Source organism: Dipodomys merriami, unplaced genomic scaffold (assembly GCF_024711535.1).
Source record: "Dipodomys merriami isolate MVZ:Mamm:240054 unplaced genomic scaffold, mDipMer1.0.p SCAF_443, whole genome shotgun sequence".
Taxonomy (NCBI): domain Eukaryota; kingdom Metazoa; phylum Chordata; class Mammalia; order Rodentia; family Heteromyidae; genus Dipodomys; species Dipodomys merriami.
The window spans coordinates 154,130-177,835 of record NW_027206006.1 but is presented as its reverse complement, the minus strand read 5'-3'; the positions used below and the strand labels follow the sequence as shown (position 1 = coordinate 177,835).

At 45.1% G+C, this 23,706-nt stretch overlaps 1 protein-coding gene across 20 annotated transcripts in view; it reads left to right on the top strand.

The window, feature by feature from the left end:
• LOC138808151 (hepatoma-derived growth factor-related protein 2-like) overlaps positions 1 to 23,706 on the top strand; it is a 299,202-nt gene that overhangs the window by 212,021 nt on the left and 63,475 nt on the right. For 18 of the 20 annotated variants that reach the window (XR_011366411.1, XR_011366420.1, XR_011366418.1 and 15 more), the window contains one exon: positions 18,951 to 22,110. The gene's annotated coding sequence lies outside the window, so the exon portion shown is untranslated. Of the gene's footprint in view, positions 1 to 14,034; positions 14,107 to 18,950; positions 22,111 to 23,706 lie in introns of those variants that run through there. The other 2 variants (XR_011366410.1, XR_011366422.1) reach the window with 2 other exon arrangements.

Below are 23,706 nucleotides of genomic sequence, written 5' to 3'. Positions count from 1 at the left end.
CCTGGCAGTGGGCAAGGCAGGTGACTGCTTCTGCCACCAAAGCACTGTCAGGGAACAATAGTCCACATTAAGAAGGGCTGCCAGGCACCATGCCAGAGGTATTAAAGGGACATTTGATGACTTTTAATGTGAATCATCAGGTTTTGTACTCTTTCTCTCTGTAGCAGATAAAGGGCAGGAAAGTCCAGGTATGGATTTCTTCCCCCAGCCTTATGGGGTTCTCCTTGTGGTGTTAATGTGCCTCTTTGACCCCAACCCTGCTTTCAATAATCTCATCTCTCTGTGTCATTCCCAATTGGTGTTGGGCTGTGTGTATGTGTGGTTGTGTGTGGTGGCTATCAGACACCATTTTGGGGTCCGGTCATGGAGCCTGAACTCTGGGCCTGGGTGCTGTCCCTCAGCTCTTCAGCTCAAGGCTAGCACTCTACCACTTAAGCCACAGCACCACTTCCAGCTTTTTTTTCCTGCTTATGTGGTGCTGAGGAATCAAACCCAGGGCCTAATGCATGCAAGGCAAGAGCTCTACCACTGAGCCACCTTCCCAGCCCCTAAGACACCATTTTAGAACCCACAATTGCTGCATTCCTTGTCCTGTCCCTCCTTCTCCCTTCCACCCTCCTCCCTCTCCTCTTTGTGCCAGTCCTGGGACTTGAACTCAGGGTCTTGGCACTGTCCCTGAGCTTCCTTTTGTTCAAGACTAGCACTCTACCACTCGAGCCACAACATCTCTTCTGACTGTTTCTGTTTCTGTGGTACTGAGGAATCAAACCTAGGGCTTCATGTATGCTAGGCAAGCACTCTACCACAAAGCCACATTCCCAGCCCTGTCAAATCTCTCTTAACCTTTTCCCTGTCAGATGGGCAGCAATCTTTGACTTGAATACACCCCAGTGGGGGGATCTCACTCAGTTTAGCTCAGCAGGGCTTAGGTAATCTGCTGTGGCCCATAGTGACTTAGAGGATCTTCATCATTTTTGTCTCCTTCTGTATCTTTCCTGGCAGGTAGAATTCATCTATGTCTTTTGGAAATGTTTATAGAATGTAATTTGTACAGCATAGTGGCATGGATGTTATGGTGGGTTTGTCATTTTCCTAAGGCCTTCCCAGGAGTGAAGTAATGTTGAAGGAGTCCTCTCAGCAGGACAGCCCCTAGAGTGAGCCTCTGGCTAGGGAGAGAGGATTCCCAAGATTTACTCTCTGAACCTTACACTTCTTTTGTCTCTGGCAGCTCTAGTTCCAAATATAACCAGTGTGTTGTATGTGATCATGTAGTCCAGAGCCTAATATATGGTTTTGTAGATAATACAGTCTCCACTATAGCCACTCGCTTCTGCCACTGTAGTATGTATATAGCCACACACAGTATATTCATCACCTGAATATGCTGTATTTCAATAAAGCTTTATTTGCCAACCCCTATTCTGATTTCTTCCTGGTAGAAGTTCTGCATTGTGAGGTGGGGGCCATCCTGAACTATTTGACTCTGGGTAGACCCTTGACCTGACAGAGCCTCTGTGTCCTTATCTGTATGTTGTGTGACTTGGGAGAGTGAGTTCTAATGTTCCTGCTTTAGCCCTGGGATCTCAGTGAAGCTCTGAGTTCTCTACTGAATCTGGCCCAAACTTTGATTCTGACTCCGCCCATTTCCCTCCTCTTACCCTATCCTAGCTTTCCTGGATCCTTGCTCAACACTCCTAGCTCTTCTCCCCACTTCTGCTGGAATCTCAGTCCATTTTTAACACCCAGCCAGAGAATGCATTTATGAGTAAAATCAGAGGCTCCTATCTCTTTTCTAGAATTCATTAGTGCCTTGCAGCTACTGCTCAAGTTCAAGCTCCTGCCTTGTCTGGCCCTTTTGTACCCCTCCAGCTTCATTTTGTGTGTGTTGGTTGTGTTCACCATCACACTCCAGCCTGTTGGCTGTCTTACACAGGGGGCTCACTTCCTACCTTAGGTTTTTGCTCAGAGAATGAATGAATGCTCTTCCTAACAACTTTGACTTAGTTCTCTTCACCTTTGAGGTTTCAGCTCTAGTGTCACCTCAGACAGCCATTTTTTTTTTTTTTGGTCGTGGGGCTTGAACTCTGGGCCTGGGTGCTGTCCCTCAGCTCTTCAGCTCAAGGCTAGCGCTGTACCACTTGAGCCACAGTGCCACTTCTGGCTTTTTTTCTTTTTGCTTATGCGGTGCTGAGGAATTGAACCCAGGGCCTCAGGCATGCAAGGCAAGTGCTCTACCACTGAGCCACCTTCCCAGCCCCCTCCGACAGCCTTTGGTGTTGTTATTGTTAGCTTTTTTTGTTTTCATCCTGGGTCCTGAACATTTTTGCTCAAGGCTGGTACTCTTCTACTTGAACTACCAATCCCATGCTGGCTTTTTTGGTGGTTAATTGAAGATAAGAGCCTCATGGGCTTTTCCTGTCTGGGTGATCCCTTAGATTGCAGCCTCCTGAGTAACTAGGATTACAGAAACAAGCCACGGGCATCTGTTTTGATAGGCATCTCTTAGAGCTGACATCTAGAAATTCCCTTATCACTCTGCAACATATCTGTGAATGATCCACTGACTAGAATCTGCTTGCTTGTTGGTTTACTTGTTTGTTTTTCTGCTTCATTAGATCGTGAGCACCATAAGATTCAGGACCTCATCTGTCTTATGAACTGATTCTTCCAAAGACAAGCACATAGTAGCATCAGTATCTTGACTGACTGTTGTGTTCCTGCTGAGATTCCGTGTGTGTGTGTGTGTGTGTGTGTGTGTGTGTGTGTGTGTGTGTGTTTATTGGTATTGGGGCTTGAACACAGGGCCTAGGCACTGTCCTTAGCATTTCTTTCTTTTTTTGTAAGTCGTGGGGCTTGAACTCTGGGCCTGGGCACTGTCCCTCAGCTCTTCAGCTCAAGGCAAGTACTCTACCACTTAAACCACACTGCTACTTCTGGTTTTCTGGTGGTTAATTGAAGATGAGAGTCTTACAAACTTTCCTTCCCAGGCTGGCTTTGAATTATGATCCTCAAATCTCAACCTCCTGAGTAGCTAGGATTACAGGCATGAGCCACTGGCTCCTGGTTGCCTTTAGCATTTCTTGCTTAAGACTGTGAATCTACCATTTGAGCCATACTCTACTTTTGGCTTTTTAGTGATTAATTGGAGGTAAAAGTCTAATGGACTTGTCTTCCCTATCTGGTTTTGAATCTCTATCCTCGGATCTCAGCATCTTGAATAGCTAGGGTTATAGGCTTGAGCAATGGATGCCGGGCATCCAGGACTCTTTATCTGCTGCTGTTCCCTTGTATGTCATTTGGAAGTCTTTCTGCTCTTGGTGCTAGGAGACACTGTACACATTCTCACTCAGGAGGCTGCATTCTTGTGCTTTCATTTCCTCAGGTAAGATCAGATACCTCAGAAGGATGAGCTTCCTGGAAGAGCAGCTGGTTCCTGGCCTGAACTGATTGACTTCCTCTTTTTTTTTTTTTTGACTTCCTCTTAAACTGTCCATTAGCATCAATCTGTCCATCCCCTTCGCCTACGTGGCTTTGTGGGTGGTGTCTCTGAGTGAGGATCTGTCTAGTTCTCTCCCTTCAGATGGTCTTATAAAACCATTTTTTACCACCATAATAAAGATGATGTATAGAGAGTTACAATTTCATAATTGAGATGGTCTTTTTAAGCACAAAAGAGTCTCTTTGGGGTAAGATTTTGTTCTTGGAAATGTGGGCCTCTGTTTACTGTGTTGGGGGGAAGGTGTTTGCTGCAGCTAGGGTGAGGGTCCTTTGGGACCAGAGGTAGGTCTCTTAGGGAGAAAGGCTGCATCCCAGTGACTCAGTCTTTCCTTAGGCCCCATGAAGGGGTAAACGGATTCACAGATGGAATTGTTTCCTCAAATAAGATCTGTTATACCAGTGGCCCACACATGCAATCATAGTTACTCAGGAGGCTGAGATCTGAGGATCACAGTTCAAAGCCTGGTCAGGTAGCAATGTCCAGTTAGTGTCCAGTTAACACCAAAAAGTCTGAGTGAAAACGCTAAGGGACAGCTCCCAGGCCCTGAATTAAAGCTGCAGTAGCAGCACGAGACACACACACACACACACACACACACACACACACAGACACACACACACACAGTAACAACCTGTTAAAATTCTAAGACTCAATCCTCAGAATATGACTTTAGTTGGAAACAGGGTGATTGTAATTAACATGGTTAAAGGGTGTTCCTGCTGGAATAGAGTGGGGCCTTAATCCTACGCTACTTTGTTGGAAAGACTACCCCTACAAAGACGAAGTCAGAGATTGGGGTTATGCTTCTTTTTTTGGGGGGGTCCGGTCATGGGGCCTGAACTCTGGACCTGGGTACTGTCCCTCAGCTCTTCAGCTCAAGGCTAGCGCTCTACCACTTGAGCCATAGTGTCACTTCCTGCTTTTTTCTTTTTTTTGCTTATGTGGTGCTGAGGAATTGAACCCAGGGCCTCATGCATGCAAGGCAAGCGCTCTGCCTCTGAGCCACCTTCCCAGCCCCGGGTTATGCTACTTTTGGCCAAAGCACACCAAGCGATCCCAGAGGTAGGGATAACTGTCTTGATCTCTTCTAGCTCCTTCTGTTCCTTTTTTAATTCTTACAAATGATCCTTCCTTCCATGGAGGATTAACAAATCCCACTGCCCATAAGTGTTCTTTAACTAAAACCACTCTCCTGATTAAGAGATTTCCATCAACATCATTGTCTGAATATGTGGTCCTTGCGTTTTGTCACTCCACTACAATGTCTCTCAGTTTGATCTGAGTTCCATCTACATTGATACCAACAGTTTTGTTCTGGATCCAAACTAAATTTGGGGGAGTTCTGTGTGGTAGTTATAAAAAACCACTCCCAGGGCTGGGAATGTGGCTTAGTGGTAGAGTGCTTGCCTAGCATGCATGAAGCCCTGGGTTCCTCAGTACACATAAAGACAAAGAGCCAGAAGTGTTGCTGAGACTCATGTGGTAGAGTGCTAGCCTTAAGCAAAAGAAGCTCAGGGACAGCACCTAGGCCAAGTTCAAGCCCCAGGACTGGCAAAAAGAAAGAAAGAAACAAACCCAAACACTCTCAGTGTAACAGGGAACACAAATGAGTTGACAAAGCTGTAGCATGCAAGGCAGGACATAGAATAATTCCCTCTGGAAGAGGAGACCAGTGGAATGTTTTACCATGAAGAGATTATGCTGTGGAGATCTGAAAAGGCTTCTGCAAGTGATAAGATGTTTTTTTGTTTGTTTGTTTTTGTTGTTTTTGATGCAAATACTGAGGTTTGAATGTAGGCTCTGAGTGCTGTCCCTTAACTTTTTTGCTCAAGGCTGGTGCTGTGCCACAGCTTCATTTCTGGTTATGTGGTGGTTCATTTGAGAAAAGAGTCTCATAGACTTTCCTGCCAAGGCTGGCTTTGAATCAAGACCCTCAGATCTCAGCCTACTAAGTAGCTAGGATTACAGGCATGAGCCACTTGTGCCTGGCTAAAGTAGTGAGTAAATTTTAAGGTGGTCCTTAAGAAGATCAAGACTGTAGTCATGTGTATGCAGTATGACTGGGCCTCTCACGTGGTAAGAGGGGGCCTATTCCAGCTATAACGGGTGAGGCCGAGTCACTGAAAGTTCTGTTAATATCTGCTAGAGAGTAATTGCAGTGGTGGGTAAGGGACCGGTCACAATGCTTTGATGACTGGGCTATAGAAGCTGGACTTCAGGAGGCAGGGAGGCAGGAGGCAGTGAGGGAAGGTTTTTTGTTTTGTTTTGTTTTTGTTTTTGTGTGTGTGTCAATGTGTGTGTTTTAATCATCCCCCATATTGGTATTTATTACATAAATAACATTTCTAGCCAAAACAAGTAACAACTTCAGTGACTGAATTCCCAATGACCCATTAGCCAACCCAGAAAACAAAAAAGCCATAATGACAAGAAGAAATAAAATTAAAATTGAAAAGCACCTTTTCCTTGTTGTATTTAGTGTTTCAACTGAAACCCAAAGCTGATATTAGATGTAAAATCCACTTGCAGGATTCTTGTGGCTGTGGGTAGTTGTAAGCCTAGGATGAGGGAAGCACAGATGTCTCAAGAAGGTAAGTGAAGGAACATGAAGGAAGCATGGAGCCAGGGAGAGCAGCAGCTGATGCTAAAAGAGAATGGATCCTTTCATTCATCTACTGTGCCCACCTGCAGGTATCCAGATGCCAAATAATCTGCAACATCTGAGCTCAGGATATTCATCATATATAATAGTTATTGCTGGTGCAGTACTAAGTACTCTCTATATTATTGTTCTTTTTCTCTAGGGGGCTGGGGGTTCTGAGGTTTGGACTCTGCTAGGCTGGTGCTCTGCCAAATGAACCATGTCTGCAGCCCTGTTTTTTACTGATTGTTTTTTTATGATAGGATTTCACTTCCTGCCTGAGTGAATACCTGAATGTGATTCATTTATTCTAGACTGCCGCTCTTCCTGACATCACAAGCACACACTGCCTTCCATGTAGATGAAATCTTGCAGACTTTTCTGCCCGGATTGATTTGGAAGTGTGACTCTCTTTATCAAGCCTCTTCATTAACTAGGATTGCAGTATCTGGTACCCTGCTCATGATCACATCAGCCTAATAATATGTGGACCATAATTGCTCCATTTTATGGATGAGGGTACTAAGCATAGGGCAAGAGATATGCTTCACTCAGGGCCACACAGCTGGCTGCTGAAATGCTGACTGGCCTGCAGAGCCTGAAGTCCTAATCCCAGAATGCAGTGTGTCTCTCTGGCTTCTGTGAGTACAGGTGTGTGCAAGTTCATGGGAGAGCCTGGCCTCCTGAAAAGGGAAGCCCTGACTATTCTTTTCAAGTTGAGTGTGATGATTCAGCCAGGCCCTAAAGGCTAGGGAAGGGGTGGGAAGCCATGTGATTCTAGGCAGAGGTGCAGCACAGACAGCAGTCCGGACTGGGAAAACTGCAAGGAGTAGTCAAAGTCCCCAGGTTTGGGAGAAGCTGGGCCATAGGCAGAGCTGGGTCTGCCTAGTCTACCTTGCAGTTCATGGAATACTGTGTTTAGTAGCTAAGTCATGCAGCCAACTAATTGTTTTGTTTACCTCTGTCAAGCATTTATAGCTGGGCCAGGTGAGTCAGGGAGAAGCCCAGGATGATCCTGGGAAGGATGTGTACACTCCAGTTCCAGGCCTTGCTGTGCAGTCTCAGCCTGATTGAGGGCTGCTGGCTGAGTCTATGGTTCTGCTTCATTTACATGTGAGTCATCCATCAGTTTCTTACCGAATACTGAATGTACCCCAGACTGGTACTCCAATATTCCTAGAGGGAGGGACCCAGTCTCTGACCTTCAGACCTGTTGTACTGCTGCCAGACAGTGAATTTCAGACATGACCTTGAGAGCCCAGTAAAGGCCATGTGGTACCTTTCAGACTGCCTTCCTTACTACCCCTTGTCTCCTTGCCTCATTCTCATTCTGCCTTAATACCAACCTTTCAAGACCTCTGTTTTGTCTGGGTTTGATCCAGACATCACTGTCTTAGTTATATGTGTTTAGATACATTATTTATTGATTTATTTATTTGGTGCTGGTCCTGGACTTGAACTCAGAACATAGGCGCTCTCCCTAAGCCTTTCTGGTCCAGGCTAGAGCTTTATCACTTGAGCCACAGTTTTGTGTCTGGGTAATTGGATGGGTAATTTGATGGGTAATTGGAGAGAAGAGTCTCATGGACAGTTAGCAAAATGAACTCCCTTCCCATAGCTTAGTACACTCCTTCCCTTCTCCACAGCTTAGTATGTTCCCTTCCTAGGCAACACCAGGCCCACTTGGTAAAGGCAGTAAATAATCAGCCTCCAACACGCTCTACCTTGGGATGGCTCTTCTCTGGAATAGCTACCACCATATAAGCCATGTAAGCAACAAGAGCCTCTTAGAGTGATCTTCAGGTCTGGGCAGTTGAGAGACCCCTTATCTACTATTTGGACAGTAGCCATAAATCCTCATCTTCCATTATGAAGCCCCTGGCCCACACTTCCACACCAGGGTCTCTGCCTCCTCGTCCTTTCTAGCCCCTCCTAAACCTCCTAGGTTATATAGGTCACCTTAGACATAGCTGGTGCTGCTTCTCACTTCTCCCCTGTGAGAAGGTTTCTTGCCGGGTCCTTTCCTGGCAATAAACTTTTCTTTATTCTCTGTACCTGGATGTCTGTGAGGTTTTCTGGGAAAGTCTAATAATCTAGCATGGTCTTTCCTGCCCAAGCTGGCTTTAAAGCATGATCCTCAGATCTCAGCCTTCTGAATAGCTAAGATAACAGGTGTGAGCCATCACTGCCCAGCCTGAATACATTTCTTAATCTCTTTCTTTTGTCATTTCTTTAATTTTTTGGGGGGAGGGAGAGTGGAGACGTTCTCCTGGGACTTGAGCTTTGTGCTTGGGTGTTGTCCCTAACCTCTTTTGCTCAAGGCTAGTGCTCTACCACTTGAGTCACAGCTCCACTTCTGGCTCTTTTGGTAGTTAATTAGAGATAAGAATCTCACAGACACTGGGGGCTGATGGCTCAAGTCTGTAATCCTAGCTATTCAGGAATCTGAGATCTGAAAATCATGGTTCCAAGTCAATCCGCGCAGAAAAGTTCTTGAGACTCTTTTTTTTTTTTTTTTTTTTTTGTCGATTATAGGACATGAACTCTGGGCCTGAGTGCTGTCCCTCAGCTCTTCAGCTCAAGGCGAGCTCTCTACCACTTGAGCTACAGTGCCACTTCTGGTTTTCTGAGTGTTTATTGGAGATAAGAGTTTCACGGACTTTCTTGGCTTTGAACTGGGATCCTCAGATCTCAGCCTCCTGAGTAGCTAGGATTACAGGCGTGAGCCACGGGGGCGCTCACCTTTCATGAGACTCTTATCTCCAATAAACCACTAGAAAACTGGAAGTGGCACCTTGGCTCAAGTGGTAGAGCACTCGCCTTGAGCTGAAGAGCACAAGGACAATGCCCAAGCCCAGAGTTCAAGCCCCGTGACAGACAAATAAAAAAAAAAAGAATCTCACAGATTTTCCTGTCCCGGCTGATTAGCACTGACCCTCCCCAATAAAATGGACATAATTATACTACTTAGTGCTTCAGGGGATAGGTTTTAGGATTAAATGAGTTTACACACACACACACACACACACACACACACACACACACACACACACACACACACACACACACACACACCACTTTGAATAGTACCTGGTGCTTAATAACTGTGATAGTGATGCCATTGTTATGCCCAGTGTGGGTTCTCTTAACCTAGACCCTCTGTAGTGGACACACTTTAGAATTCAGAGTCAGGCTTCAACCAGGTTAATACAGAGGATTTTTTAACTATAAAACAAGAGAATAGACTAATGAGAGATTTGCTAATGAGCCAGTTGTTCAAGCCTGTATCCTAGCTGCTCAGGAGGCTGAGATTTGAGGATGGCAATTGGAAGACAGTCTGGGCAGCAGAAATAGAGCTATGGCTGAAGTGGTAGAGTGTTAGCCTTGAGCCAAAGAAGCTCAGGGACAGCACCCAGGTCCTCAGTTCAAACCCCCAGGACTGGCACCAAAATTAAAAAAAAAACTGTAAAGGACATAGGAATATCAGCTGTAGGAGCAGCCACTATCTGAGTTGCCATCACATGGCTGAGGAAATGGTTCCAAACACCTTCTGCTCAGGGCCGTGGCAGAGTTCTCAAGAAAGAGTCCGAGTGGGACTTGGAGAGGGGAAAGCCATGCTATTTACCTAGTGGCGGAGAACTTACTGAAAGCTCTGCTAAGGCATAGGGAAGGAAATTGGTGGTGTGAGATGTTGGTGTTGGATGATGTTGATCTCCATCCTGTGCACAGCTAAATAGAGCAGTTGTTCTGCCAGGAGCTGGACCTGGAGAGGCCATGCCTGGCCACCATCCTCCCCCTGAAGGGTCTCACACCACTGTGGTAGTTGGAAGGTCAACATCTGGAATGGCTGTATCGCATTCTGCATAGTGGGCAATGATGGTTGTGTTGCAGCAGAGAATTAAAATATTGATAATTGGTGGTCTTTGTCAGTGTGAGCTGAGAGAACAGAACTTGAACAGAAGATTTACAGAATCTTGTATTTCTCATGTTGGGGAAACTGAAAGTCTGAGCTCAAGGCTGCCAGAGTCAAGGTCATGGTCAAGGTGCTAGTTTATAGCTAATTGCTTTTTTTGCAATTAACAATTAGGGGTGAAGACAGTGTTCAGGGGAGAGCTCCTGTTTCTTCTCATGAAGACACTAATCCCACTCTTGGGGCTCCCTCCTCATGAAATAATCACCCCAAATTCTGGCACATTGGTGAATTTGGCAGAAGGGACCCAAGCAGTCAGTCTGCAACATCCACACAAGTGTTCTTAAAATTAGGAATGTTGGCACAGTGCAATTGGTTCCCTGTGATCAGGCACCTCCCTCCCCCCATGGCCAAAATGTATTCAGACAACACATGAATTGGATAAATAAAGACTATTAATACACGTGTCTTTTTAGATCAGATTTTGTTGCTAAATGAGTTAAGAAGTTATTAATGTTTTAGATTTTGAAATTGAGGCAAAGATGTGCTTGACCTGTGGTATTTTTATGACTTTCTCTACTCATCAGTCATAGTGATCTCTGGAAATGTGAATAATGCCCCTGGCTCTCCTGTAGGAAACTACTCCTGGTCCCCTCCTCTCCTGTCTTCCCCACCTCTGTTCCCAGCCACATTGACTGCATGAAAACCACCTGCCTCTTACTACATGGAATGCTTGTTCTCCCCCTCTGTCTCTCTCTCTGTCAGTGTCTCTGTCTCTTTCATATACACTCACACACACACATATATACACAAACTTCTTATTTTTCTGTTTATGTGGTACAGGGGAATTGAACCCAGGGCTTCATGTGTGCTAGGCAAGCACTCAACCACTAAGCCATATTCCCAGCCCACGTACAAACTTCGAATTGGTCCATATGGTTCAAAACATTAAATGTAGATAGATGAGGCGGGGTGGGGGGAGGGAATGATCAAATGAATGTGGGGAATGGTCACAGCCAATATATATAAAGGCTGTGAAAAATAAAAAATTTAAAATGCATTGAATAGAACAAATAAAATGGAAAAGGGATGTTAGGAAGAGCAAAAGGACCCTCCCCGTTCCTCACTCCCCCAGGAAAAAGCAAATGTAAAAGGGCAGGAAGAGCATAGTTCCAGGAGGGCTGTGTGGTTGCCAGGGGCTTTGGGGCTGGAAAAGAAAGAGCAAGAGGTGAAACTAGTTTCCAGCAGAGTTGGCTGGAGCAGAGTATGTCTGGGCTGTGTGATTTAGCCTTTGCTAGAGGCCTCCCCCACTTCCCTCCCTCTTCCCTTCTCTCCCCTTCCCTCCCTTCCCTCCCTTCTGCTCCTCTCCTCACTTTTCCTAACAAATTCTAGAATCTGGTGACTTATAGAACAAACACCTCATAGTTTCTGTGGGTCAGGGATTTGCACTTTGCTGTATGAAGTGGTCTGGTTCGTGTGAGATTGTAGTCATGATATCTAGCTCTTCACCCTTCTGGGGTCTCAACTGGAGCTGGGTGGTCTGCTCACAGTGTTGTGTTGTAGCTTGATTTCCCTAGACCAAATGATTCAGGAAGGAGGAAAAGATCAAGCTGACAGCTCTATTCCCTCTTTGACCTAAATGTAGTCTCTGAACATGTCCATGATACTTGAAGCTTGCTGGGAACCAAGTGCTGTTTGCTAGAAAACACAGCTACTACCTTTGATAAGAGCTGTTAAGCCTTGGAGCCTATTGATACCCTGTTTGAAAACATTGCTTGGCACGACCACTTTGCATAAGAACCTCCACCACTTTACATAAGAGCCACTAAGCCTTGGGCTGGGAAGGTGGCTCAGTGGTAGAGCGCTTGCCTTGCATGCCTGAGGCCCTGGGTTTGATTCCTCAGCACCACATAAGCAAAAAGAAAAAAGCCAGAAGTGGCGCTGTGGCTCAAGTGGTAGAGCACTAGCCTTGAGATGAAGAGCTAAGGGACAGCGCCCAGGCCCAGAGTTCAGGCCCCACGACTGGACCCAAAAAAAGAAGAGCCACTAAGCCTTAAAACTTACCTATGACAACATTGATTGGCACCTTCTGAAGATTCCCCACCTATGACCTTTTGCAAGATATACTTTGCAGTTTTGGTGCCTAGCAACCCTATTGACCTGCTGATGCTAATTACCCTGCTCAGCGTGCTATGTATACTGCTGTGTAAAAAATAAAGTTTGAGACCTTGATCAGAACCCTGTCTTGGTCTCCTTCCTCGTGTCTGGTTTGTCTCTCATTCAGGTCAGTTCCTCTTCGAGCCCTTGTTGACCGACCCCGCGGGCCGGGGCAGAAGCTCTATTCATTAAGTTAGAAATAATATCTGAAATGCTGCCTCTGTACAGGAAGAGAACCAGACTCCAGCTCTTCAGGGGAGGAGTGTGACAGAATTGGAGGCCATTTGAGAGCCTGTTGTGTGCTTGACATCATGAATGGCACAAGGGATCCAAGGTGCAGCCCCTGATGTACACTCTAGAAGTTTACATCTGCCAGAAAAGTTATGCTCTGCTCCATGACTGATCATGAGAAGGGAGACAGACTTCTTAGAGAGGTCTGAAAAAGTGGAAAGCAGAATGGATGGTAGCAGAGGGAGGCTCTAGGGAGGAGCTGGCTCCTGCCTTCATGTATTTGCAGCTTTCTCCTCTGTTTTATTTATTTATTTATTTTTTGTCGGTGTGAGGCTTGAACTCTGGACCTGGGCGCTATCCCTGTGCTCTTCAGATAAAGGCAAGCATTCTGCAGCTAGAGCCACAGCACCACTTCCAGTTTTCTAATGGTTTATTGGAGATCAGAGTCTCATGGACTTTTCTGGCCGGGCTGGCTTTGAAACGTGATCCTCAGATCTCAGCCTTCTGAATAGCTAGGCTTACAGGTGTGAACCACTGGTGTCAGGCTTACCATTGCTTTTTGTTCATCCTTTGTCCCTCCATTTCTGTGCACTAATTTTATTTTTATGCTGAAGAAAAATAGAAAGCTATTATCTATCCTACTTCATGAGGTTATTTGACTATTGTACCTAATTTGGTTATTGCAATTGAGATATTGTGGGCTTTAGACAGTGGTCAAATGCAAATAAGATTGATTCATTGGTTGTTTGATGGATCGAGTCATTCATTCATTCATTCATTCATTCATTCATTCATTCAGTACATTTATTGTTGTACCAACTATGTAACCAGCAAGATATGTGCCTTACATTCTTGTGGAAGAGACACCTAGGTGGTAAACAAGCAAATTAATAAATATGACAGTGGTTATTGGAACTGTGGACTTTTTGTTTTTTGTTTTTTTTTGTCGGTCGTGGGGCTTGAACTCTGGGCCTGGGCGCTGTCCCTCAGCTCTTCAGCTCAAAGCAAGCGCTCTACCACTTTAGCTACAGCACCACTTCCGGTTTTCTGGTGGTTTTATTGGAGATAGGAGTCTCACGGTCTCTCCTGCCCGGGCTGGCTTTGAACCACGATCCTCAGATCTCAGCCTCCTGAGTAGCTAGGATTACAGGCGTGAGCCACCAGCGCCCAGCTGCGGACTTTTTGTTGTTGTTGTTTTGTGCCAGTACTCGGGTGTGATCACAGAGCCAGAGTATTTTTGCTTAGTTCTGCTTAAAGGTTGATGCTCTACCATTTGAGGCCCATCTCTATTTCTGACTTTTGGTGGTTAATTGGAGGTAAGGTCTCACAGACGTCTCAGGTTGTTTTCAAACTGCCATCCTCACATCTCAGCCTCCTGAGTAGCTAGGATTCCAGGTGTGAACCACTGGCACCCAACAATTAAGAATACTGTTAAGGAACTAAACAGACTGATAGTAAGTGGTCTCTGAAAAGCACATAAGGTGAAGAGAAACCCTTTTTCTTTCCAAAGGTTTAAGTCTGCTGAGATCAACCAACTGGAGACAAAGATATATTCATCCTATTTTGTAGTTGGAAGAACCATAGGAGGTGATCAACCCACAATCCAGTGAGATTTAAAAACAGAAATCACTTCACCTATGCTCTGCACCATGGAGTTGGGGAGTATAGGTAATTTAGAGGGATGGTAAATGATTTTTAGGTAAAAAGAGCAGTATTTGCACTTTGTCAGAGAACCACGAGAAAGGTAGGTACAGAGAACAAAGGTAGGTTTATTGCTGGGAGGGGGGCTGGCAAGACCCCTTCTCACAGGCTAGCAGTGAGAAGAATCATCTGGTATTTTCTGAGGTGACCTGTATAACCTAGGAGGATTAAGAGGTGATACAAGTGACTAGGAGGTAGTGACCCTGGTGAGGGCCAGGGGCTTCATCATGGCAGACTAGGCTGCTGTCCAAATAATAGATAAGAGGCCCTGCATCTGCCCAGACCTGAAGGTCACACTAAGGGGCTCTTGTTGCCTTATATGGTTGTAGCTGCTCCAGAGAAATGCCATCTTAAGTTTGTGGAGGCTGATTATTTACTGTGTTTTTAAATGGGCTTAGTGTTGCCTAAGAAGGGAGCATGCTCAGCTGTGGAGAGGAAAAGGAGTGTATTAAACTATGGGGAGGGAGCTCATTTTGCTAACATAGGGAGTCTGGGACAAGGTTCCCATAGGCTGTGGGGGAGGTAGTGACAGGCTCTGAGAACATGGGGACAGAATTTTCCTAGGAATAAAACTTTCTTACTTGGCAGATAAATCTCAAGGAGTCCCTGGAGCTGCTCTAGAAAAATAGATAAAAGGTGGACATTGGTAGCTCATGCCTATAATCTTAGCTAATGTGGAGGCTGAGATCTGAGGATCACAGTGTGAAACCAGCCCAGGCAGAAAAATCTGTGAGACTTTTCTCTCTGTTTAACTATTAAAAAGCCAGAAGTGGAGGTGTGGTTCAAGAACAGCAGAGTTGAGGAAAAATGACAAGTGAGAGCACAAGGCCTTAAGTCCAAGCCCAAGTACCAGTATCAATTTTTTTTAAAAAAAGATGTGAATAGACTCCTGTCTTGAAAAAAACAGGAAAAGGCAGTATTGGAAGTATGGTTCAAGAGGTAGTGTACCAGTCTTTGGTAGAGTACCAGCCTAGCAAACAAAGGCCCTTGACAGTTGAAACTGTAGTAGGTACTATCAAACCATTCTTTCAAACTTCTTTTTTTTTTTGGGTCCGGTTGTGGGGCCTGAACTCTGGGCCTGGGCGCTGTCCCTCAGCTCTTCAGCTCAAGGCTAGCACTCTACCACTTGAGCCACAGCACCACTTCTGGCTTTTTTCTTTTTGCTTATGTGGTGCTGAGGAATCGAACCCAGGGCCTCAGGCATGCAAGGCAAGCACTCTACCACTGAGCCATCTTCCCAGCCCCTCTTTCAAACTTCTTTAGAATGCAGAATAGAGAATATTGTAGAGTGGTTAGAGTGTGGGATCATTCATTACCCTCCTTTCATGTCAGCCCTGACCCCTTCCCTCCTTCCCTCCCCTTCCCTCCATGCCTTCCTTCCTCTGTCTCTTTTTTGGTTGTACTAGCATTTGAAGTCAGAGCCTGCTGCTTACTATTCAGTTGCTCTACTACTTGAACCCTGCACCAGCCCACTTTCTGAGCCTTTCTGAACCTCAATGCCCTTATCTGTAAAATGAGGACAATTATCTCTGAGCTCTATAATTTGGAGTATTTTCAGGAAAATTTTATAAGAATAGTTGAAGTAATAGATATGAAAACACCTAAATGCTTAAGAGCATTATTGATGAGAAGGAGCACATCTTTTTTTTAATACATTTTTTATTGTACAAATGCTGTACAGAGGGGTTGAGTTACATGAGTAAGGTAATGCGTACATTTCTTATCAAGCATTGCTGCCTCCTCTTTTGCTTTTCCCCTACCATCCCTTCCTTCCCACCTCCACAAATACGCTCCATAACCCCCACACCCCCTACCCATGCCTAAATTGTAAAGTTCATTTTTCAACATAGTGTCTTGTACATCTCATTGTTACAATGGATCAACCTGTATCCCTATTTAAATATTTTGTTTTTTCCCTTTCCCTCCCCAAATTAGAAAACTGTATATACAAGATACAGGGCATTGACATCAAATACAGTGAAAACAGGGGGTATACCTTGGGGGAAGAACATACAAAGAAACAAAAAAAATATCACATGGTACATTATAAATATGTTAGAAACCATAGCAAGAAAGAAAAAGACAAAACTTGTGTCCCTATCTTGGGGTTCATTTCGCTTGACATCATCTTATTTGGTCATATGTACATAGCTTTTGACCTTTTCTGCTTGTCCCTGACATATACTAGTTATTGTAAGTAAGGAAACCATGGGACCTATGTTTCTTTGGGCCTGGCAAGAAGGAGCACATCTTCACTCCAGATTTATCCTTTGTGTCCTGGGCTTTTTTTTTTTTTTTTTAACTTTTTTTGGCTTTGATAATTGGCTTTGATAATTGGATGCTCTCAGATGAGATCTCCTGGTGTCAGGTTAAATCCATGTTGCCTTACAGGTGGGTGGGCAGGTGGGTGGCCTGTTCTAGGATTTGTCCTAGTTTAGCAGCAGTGGTGTTCCAAGGAAATGAAAAAGAAATGAATTTAGGCTGCTCCTGCAAGAGTCTGTGTTACAGGAAGCTCAGCAAAAAGGACATGGTGTCTGCTATCTCTGCTGGCTTTTTAGAGACAGTGTGTGGCACCAAAGCCCTGGTGCTGGGTTATCCTGCACATCACCAATGGCACTGAGAGCACATTGTAGCTCTTTTCTCATTGATTGATTGGTGCTGGTACTGGGGCTTGAACTCAGGGCTTCCCACTTAGCTTTTTGCACATTACTAGTTCTCTCCTACTGGAGCCACACTTCTACTTCCCAGAGATTATGGCTTTTTCAGAATGCTACTCCAGTCAGTCTTTGTACCCCAGCCCTTCTTCACCTCTGGCATTGTGTAGCAGTCACTCATCAATCTGTGACTGGTCAAGTGCCTGCCATGTTTCTGAAAAGGACAATCAAGATGTCAGGGTGTTCCCCCATCTCTGCCCTCAGGGCTAGGCATCAAGGCTGGGCTGTTACAGTGGACCAGAATGGCAAGACCTGATGGAAATACTCCCCAGGATACATTGGGGAGAATACAATTGAAGCTCCTAGCTAGCAGGTGCTAAGCTGAGTTGGGTTTGATTTCTGTCTTCAGAACTAGAGAAAGCAAGTATAAGCAAATATATGGAGAAGCAATAGTGCTTGGGGCATTGGTGAGAAAAAGGTTGCAGGCAGAGTAGCTTCTCCCACCCAGGCTTGGCTGGAACTCAAACTCATGTGGTTGTACGCCTGTTGCAGGACCCCCACCAAGAAGATCACTTCAAAAGCAAGGCTTTATTCAGGTGGGCTGCAGCTCCGGCTTTGTCCCACACACTGACTCAGCAGAACTTAGGAGGAAGCCCCGAGCTGAAATTTCACAGTGTTTATAAAGGCAAAAACTACAAAGGGATAAAAGGAGAAGAAAAAAAAGAAATCACAGACTGACAAATTTAAGGCAACAAGAGGTGTCAGCAGGGCATTCCAAGGCAATAAGGGGTTGTAGGGAGTTATCAAACTGGCTGGGTCTTAAAGGGCATTCCAGAGCAGTTAAAGCTTAGCAGGGAGTTTCCTGGCTAGTTGGGTTCTGATAAGCTGTAGCTGGGATAATTGGTGGTCTGGGTTTGTTCACAGGGTCTGTTTATCTTGGGCCAGCTTGGTCATCTCCTGAAGTTTGTGGGGACCCAAGGCCAGCTATAGTACAAAGTGGGGCCTGACTTCAAAGTAGCTTTGTTCAAGTAATCTATGGTTTAGCAGTTTCAGCACAAACAAGACGGTTTCTGAAATTCAGGTGGGCCCAAGGTTAATATGAGCAGCAGAAGGGTTACTGCTTCTAAACGAAGCCACTTTTAACTCTTCAATGTCTCATATCCACACTAGCCCCTTCCATATCCCAGGATAGTTCTTGTGTCCTGGATTCCTCTTCCCTCACTCCCTCCCTTCTTCCCTTCCTCCCTTCCTCCCTTCCTCCCTTCCTCCCTTCTTCCCTTCCTCCCTTCCTCCCTTCCTCCCTTCCTCCCTTCCTCCCTTCCTCCCTTCCTTCCTTCCTTCCTTCTTTCCCTCCTCTTCCCTCATCCCCTTGCCCCCTCTCCCCTTCCCATTTCCTTCCTTCCTTTTTTTCCCCTTCAGGAGTTGAGACTAGAACTCCAGGCATCACTTTGTCAACCAAGCTTTTTTTCTCAAGGCTGATGTTCTCCCACTTGAGCCACACCTGCACTTCCAGCTTTTTTTCTGTTTCATTGGAGATAAGAGGCTCATGGACTTTTCTGAAGAAACTGCCTTTAAATCATGATTGTCAGCCTTCAGCCTCCTGACTAGCTTGGATGACAGGTGTGAGTCACCAGTACCAATCTAGCTCTACTTTCTTTACCAATTCAATCTAATCCATAACTTTTAACACACTGAGTTTGGGTGGTGGCCAGTGTCATATTCACCATAGGCCTGAGCCCCCTTCCTTCCACTCTGAGAATCTCTTAACAGTTGGCCATCTGATATATTGGTGGATCCTCCTCTTCGGTGGTGCTGGGGATCTTGCAATGGGACAGTCCAGATGGGGTGACATGTCATCACTTACTGATGTATTCTTTTTTTTTTTTTGTCGGTCGTGGGGCCTGAACTCTGGGCCTGGGCGCTGTCCCTTAGCTCTTCAGCTCAAGGCGAGCGCTCTACCACTTGAGCTACAGCGCCACTTCCGGTTTTCTGGTGGTTTTATTGGAGATAGGAGTCTCACGGTCTCTCCTGCCCGGGCTGGCTTTGAACCGCGATCCTCAGATCTCAGCCTCCTGAGTAGCTAGGATTACAGGCGTGAGCCACCAGCGCCCGGCTACTGATGTATTCTGACAGTGCCTTAATTTCATATTTTTTAAGGAGCCTCTCCCTGCCTTCCAGCAACTCAACACTGGATCCCACAAAACTGGCTCCAGCCTCAGTGATGGCTGTGATTCTTCTTGCCTGGTGCCTTCATGGTCTGCAGAGGTGTCAGGAGCCAGCAGCTGAAGAGCAGTCTGCAGCTTTGAATGAGGTGATGTACAGATTACTTACTCCTCAAACTCTTTCTGTACCTAAGTGTGTAACTTTAGCATGCATTTCAGTGCACTTTTTTTTTTTTTTTTTTTTGGTCATGGAACCTGAATTCTGGGCCTGGGCACTATCCCTCTGCTTTTTTTTTTTTTTTTTTTTAATAATTTTTTATTGTGAAAATACCGTACAGAGGGGTTAGAATTACATGAGCAAGGTAATAAGTACATTTCTTATCAAGTATTGTTGCCTCCTCCTTTGTTTTTCCCCTCCCATCCCTCCCCTCACATCTCCTTATCCCTCAGATCTTCATCTCAAGGCTAGTGCTCTGCCATTTGAGCCACAGTGCCCCTTTTGGCTTTTTCTCTTATGTGGTGCTGAGGATCAAACCCAGGGCCTTATGCATGCAAAACCAGCACTCTACCACTGAGCCACCTTCCCATCCCCTCATTGCACATCTTAAAATGCAACTTGTAGTATTTGAGGCACAAAAATGGTGTTTACTCTGAATTCTAAGATTCCTAAATAGTTAACTTATTTATGCCCCAGAAATTGATATCATTACCTCAACTAAGTAAATGACTAGTAGTATTAGCCAATAGATGAATTCAGGCCCACTGAATTTAATATCAGAAGCAATGCAGAGGCACAGAGGCTTGTAATTAGGGTGGGCGCTAGTCTCTCATGCCTGTAATCTTAGCTGTTGAGGAGACTGAGATCTGAAGATCATTGTTTTGAAGCCAGCCCAGGCAGGAAAGTCCATGAGACATTTATTTCCAGTTAGCCAAGGAAAAGCTGGAAGTGGCCAAGTGCTGGTGGCTCACACTTGTAATCCTACCTACTCAGGAGGCTGCATCTGAGGATCAAGGTTCAAAGTGAGCCTGGACAGGAGAGGCCATGAGACTCCTATCTCCAGTAAGCCACTGGAAAACCAGAAGTGGCACAGTAGCTTAAATGGTAGAGTGCTTGCCTTGAGCGGAAGAGCTGAGGGATAGTGCCCAGGCCCAGCGTTCAAGCCCCACAACCAACAACAACAAAACACTAGAAGTGGTGCTAGCCTAGAGCAAAATAAGTTCCAGGGCAGTGCCAGGCCCTGAGTTCAATTTCTAGGGCTGACGCAGAAAAAGGCTTATTCTTAGTTTAACCTTCTCCTGTTGCTATCTGGAAAGTATTAATATTTGAACAAAAGGTGCTGTGTTGTCACTTTGTACTGGGCCCCTCTACCCTGTGGCTAGTCCTGAGGAAGGTTCATGTGCCTCATCCCTGCTACATTGTGTGCTTGCTCTATCATGGAATCTCGGTAAGTGTGGGGGAGTGTCAGCTGGTCCTGAAGTAGTGAGCTCCCCATCCTTGGAAGAATTCAAAGTTGAAACTGGAGGAAATTGGAATGCCAGATGGGAGGAGTTAGAGTAGGCAATCCTTAGGATCTGAGTTCCTATGAACCCTGATTGTAGGATTCTGTAACTTATCCTTCTACAATGTTACTGAATGTCAGAAAATAGAGGAGATGAGGACCGAGGAAAATGGTCTAGTGTGTAGGATTCTGCAAGTACGAGGAACTTGGAGTTATTTCCTTACTGTTGGCAGTAGTACTGGGCTGCTGACCCTCTGCTCTCCCCAATGTTATCTGTATGGGAGAAGCTCTGTTCTAGTGCTGAAAGTTCTCCTCTTGGTCAAAGGTCACAGCAGTGACACTAGAAGTGCTAGTGTCCTCCTTCTGAGGCCTAGCAATTACTTGCCCAGCACCTTTGTTTGCTAAAGAGGGGAGTGTGTGTGTGTGTGTGTGTATTTGCATGTGTGTGTGCATTGGTAAACAGGATGGACTGGAGGGCAGGAAGAACAAATGACACTCCAGACCTCCTGCCATGTATGTGACATTCCTTCTCAATGTTGGAACTTTAGGCAAGTTATTTTCATCTCTTTTCCCCTCACTTTCTGCCTCTGGAAAAGGGATCTGAGAGAATGAATTTTAGCAACTTGACTCAATTTTTAGAGATTTTCATTAATAACACAATTTATACAGCACTTTGTGTTTTTCAAAGAACTTTTCACATATGTGAGCTCACCAAAATTGTCTTAACAATGAGAAGGTGGTATTTGCACCATTTAAGTGATAAAGGAACAAAGGCCAAAAAGACAGTGGGTGGCAAAACTAGGCCTCTATGTCCACCATTTCATATAGGGATCTTGGCTATTTTCTAAAAGTTTATCCTTTTGTTCATTGAGCTAATAATGACAGGTTCCCATAATGTGATACTCACATAGTCCCTAGGCTGCTCCTGTGCACAAGGATTGTTTTTCTAAGACAGGATCTGTCCATGTAGCCCATGTTTACCTCATACTCTTAGTGTTCTTCTTGCCTCTGTTTCCTGAGTACCACAATACATGGCCACAGGGATGGTTTTTGCTGAGGTCCTCCATCCTTCTCTGGTCTGCTTTGACTGGGAATGTAGCAGGGTGAGAGCCAAGCCCTGAGTTCTAAAGTTAGATACCTTCTGTTCACATCTCCCAATTTGTCCTGTAGCTGAGTGGCCTGGACAAATGACCTTTTGGGACCTGATTTTTTTCATGTGTAAAAGAATGGTAAACTTAGCTTCTTTCATGCAGGGCTGGTGCTATACCACGAAAGCTTTACCTCTACTTCCTACATTTCTTTCTAGTTAATTAGAGATAAGAGTCTCATAGATTTTCCTGCCTGCATTGGCCATGAACCATAATTTAATGATCTTAGCCTCCTGAGTAGCTAGGATTACAGGTATGAGCCACTAGCATTGGGATATTAGGCATATTTTTAAAATTAGCTTTTAGGCTTGGAATTGTAGGCTTCTTTGGTTTTCTTTTTAGTATCTGTTAAGTAATTTTCAAGGTACTGCCTGAAGTCCCAGGGAGCCCCTGTGAACCTACTTGAAAGAAGATCTCATCACTTAAAAAACAAAACAAAAAAGAGAACCACCAGGAAAAAAAAAAACACCCTGCATAACACCTCTGTGAACATGGGAAAGCAAAGAAGGTAAGTTATGATATCCACTTCTTGCTGCCATTTGGTATTTTGCAAACTGCCACTGCTATTAACAGTCACTTTTGAGTATTTATGATCTTGCAGTTAGTTGGAGCACTTTGATTCTCATAAGAAAAACAGGTTCACATTTAGAAAATGTGCCCTACAAGTAGCTGAGATCCCTCAGGGAGGCTGATGGATGGGGCCCACACAGGGGAAGGAAATGCAGCCACCTCGCCAGCCTGCAGAACTTTGCCTTTTCCACACACCCTAGTTGGAAGCTGTTTTTGTTTGTTGTGGTGGTGGTTGTTTGTTTTTGTGTTTTTTTTCCAGTCTTGGTATTTGAACCCTGGACCTGGGTGCTATCCCTTAGCTCTTCAGCTCAAGGCCAGCACTCTACCACTTGCTGCTTCCAGCTTTTTCTGTTCATGTGGTGCTGAGGAATTGAACCCAAGTTCTCATGCATGTGAGGCAAGCACTCTATTACTGAGCCACCTTCCTAGCCCCTTGAAAGCTGTGTGTTTATGTCTGGATCCTTACCCTGCCAGGGATGGACTTTCTGTGTGGCTCTGGCATAGTGTCCCATGGCAAAAGGACATGTAGCTAAATACCAAACCACTTTCCACACATATGTCCTTGCACCACACCAGCCACAATGCTAGCAAAGACCAGAAGCTGGTCTTTGAATTTATCCCAGAGTCCTAAACTGGTTCTTGGTGTGTGCAGGATAGAAGGGAGAGTTTTGGATCTGGCCAGTGTTGAAGCATCAGCCCAAGTAGAGCACCAGATCCTAAACTAGAAATTGGGAAAACACTGGCTCCCACTTTGGGCCTCAGTTTTGACTCTCGCTACATGATGCTCTGAGGTCCATGAGGTGCTTCAGTGCCAAATTATACAGGACTTGTGTTCAAGAGAAGTTGGGGTTTCCAGAGAAGGAGAATTGCATTTTAGGATTATTAGTTGTTTTTTTGTTGTTTTGGTGGTGGTCGTGAGGCTTAAACTCTTTGCCTGAGCGCTGTCCCTGTGCTCTTCAACTTAAGGTCAGCGCTCTACCTCTTGAGCCACAGCACCACTTCTGAGCATTGCATTTCAGTGACAAATTTACAAAGGTCTTGTCACTGTACATGTAAAGAAAGCATCATCAGCTTGTCAGTGAGAATCTTTTCACCAAGTGGATATGAGGGAAGGTTGGGGTTCCTACTGTGTCTGTGAGACTTTAGCTGGGCTCTGGGTCTTCTCAGGCTTGTTTCTACTTCTGTAAAATCCTTCCAGGAAACCTCTTCACATTGAGTTGCTATGGCTTCTTGGGCTCCTCTTGGCTGTGACAGCTTCTGACACTGCCCTTGTTTGGGGGCAGCTTGGATGGTTTTGAGGAGCCCTAGTCAGACATGCTTTAGAATCTGTTGGGATTCATCTCATGTGTTTTTGATTTTAGATTGAAGTTCATGGATTTGGGAGGAGAAAACCAGAGAAGTAAATGCCATTCTTAGCACAAAGTTGATGTATTTTCACTGTCAATTTGACCTTGATCACCTAGTCCGTGGGCCTTCATAGTTCTCCAATGCCAAAAATCTTTTTCTTCCTTTTTTAAACTTTACTCCCCCCCCC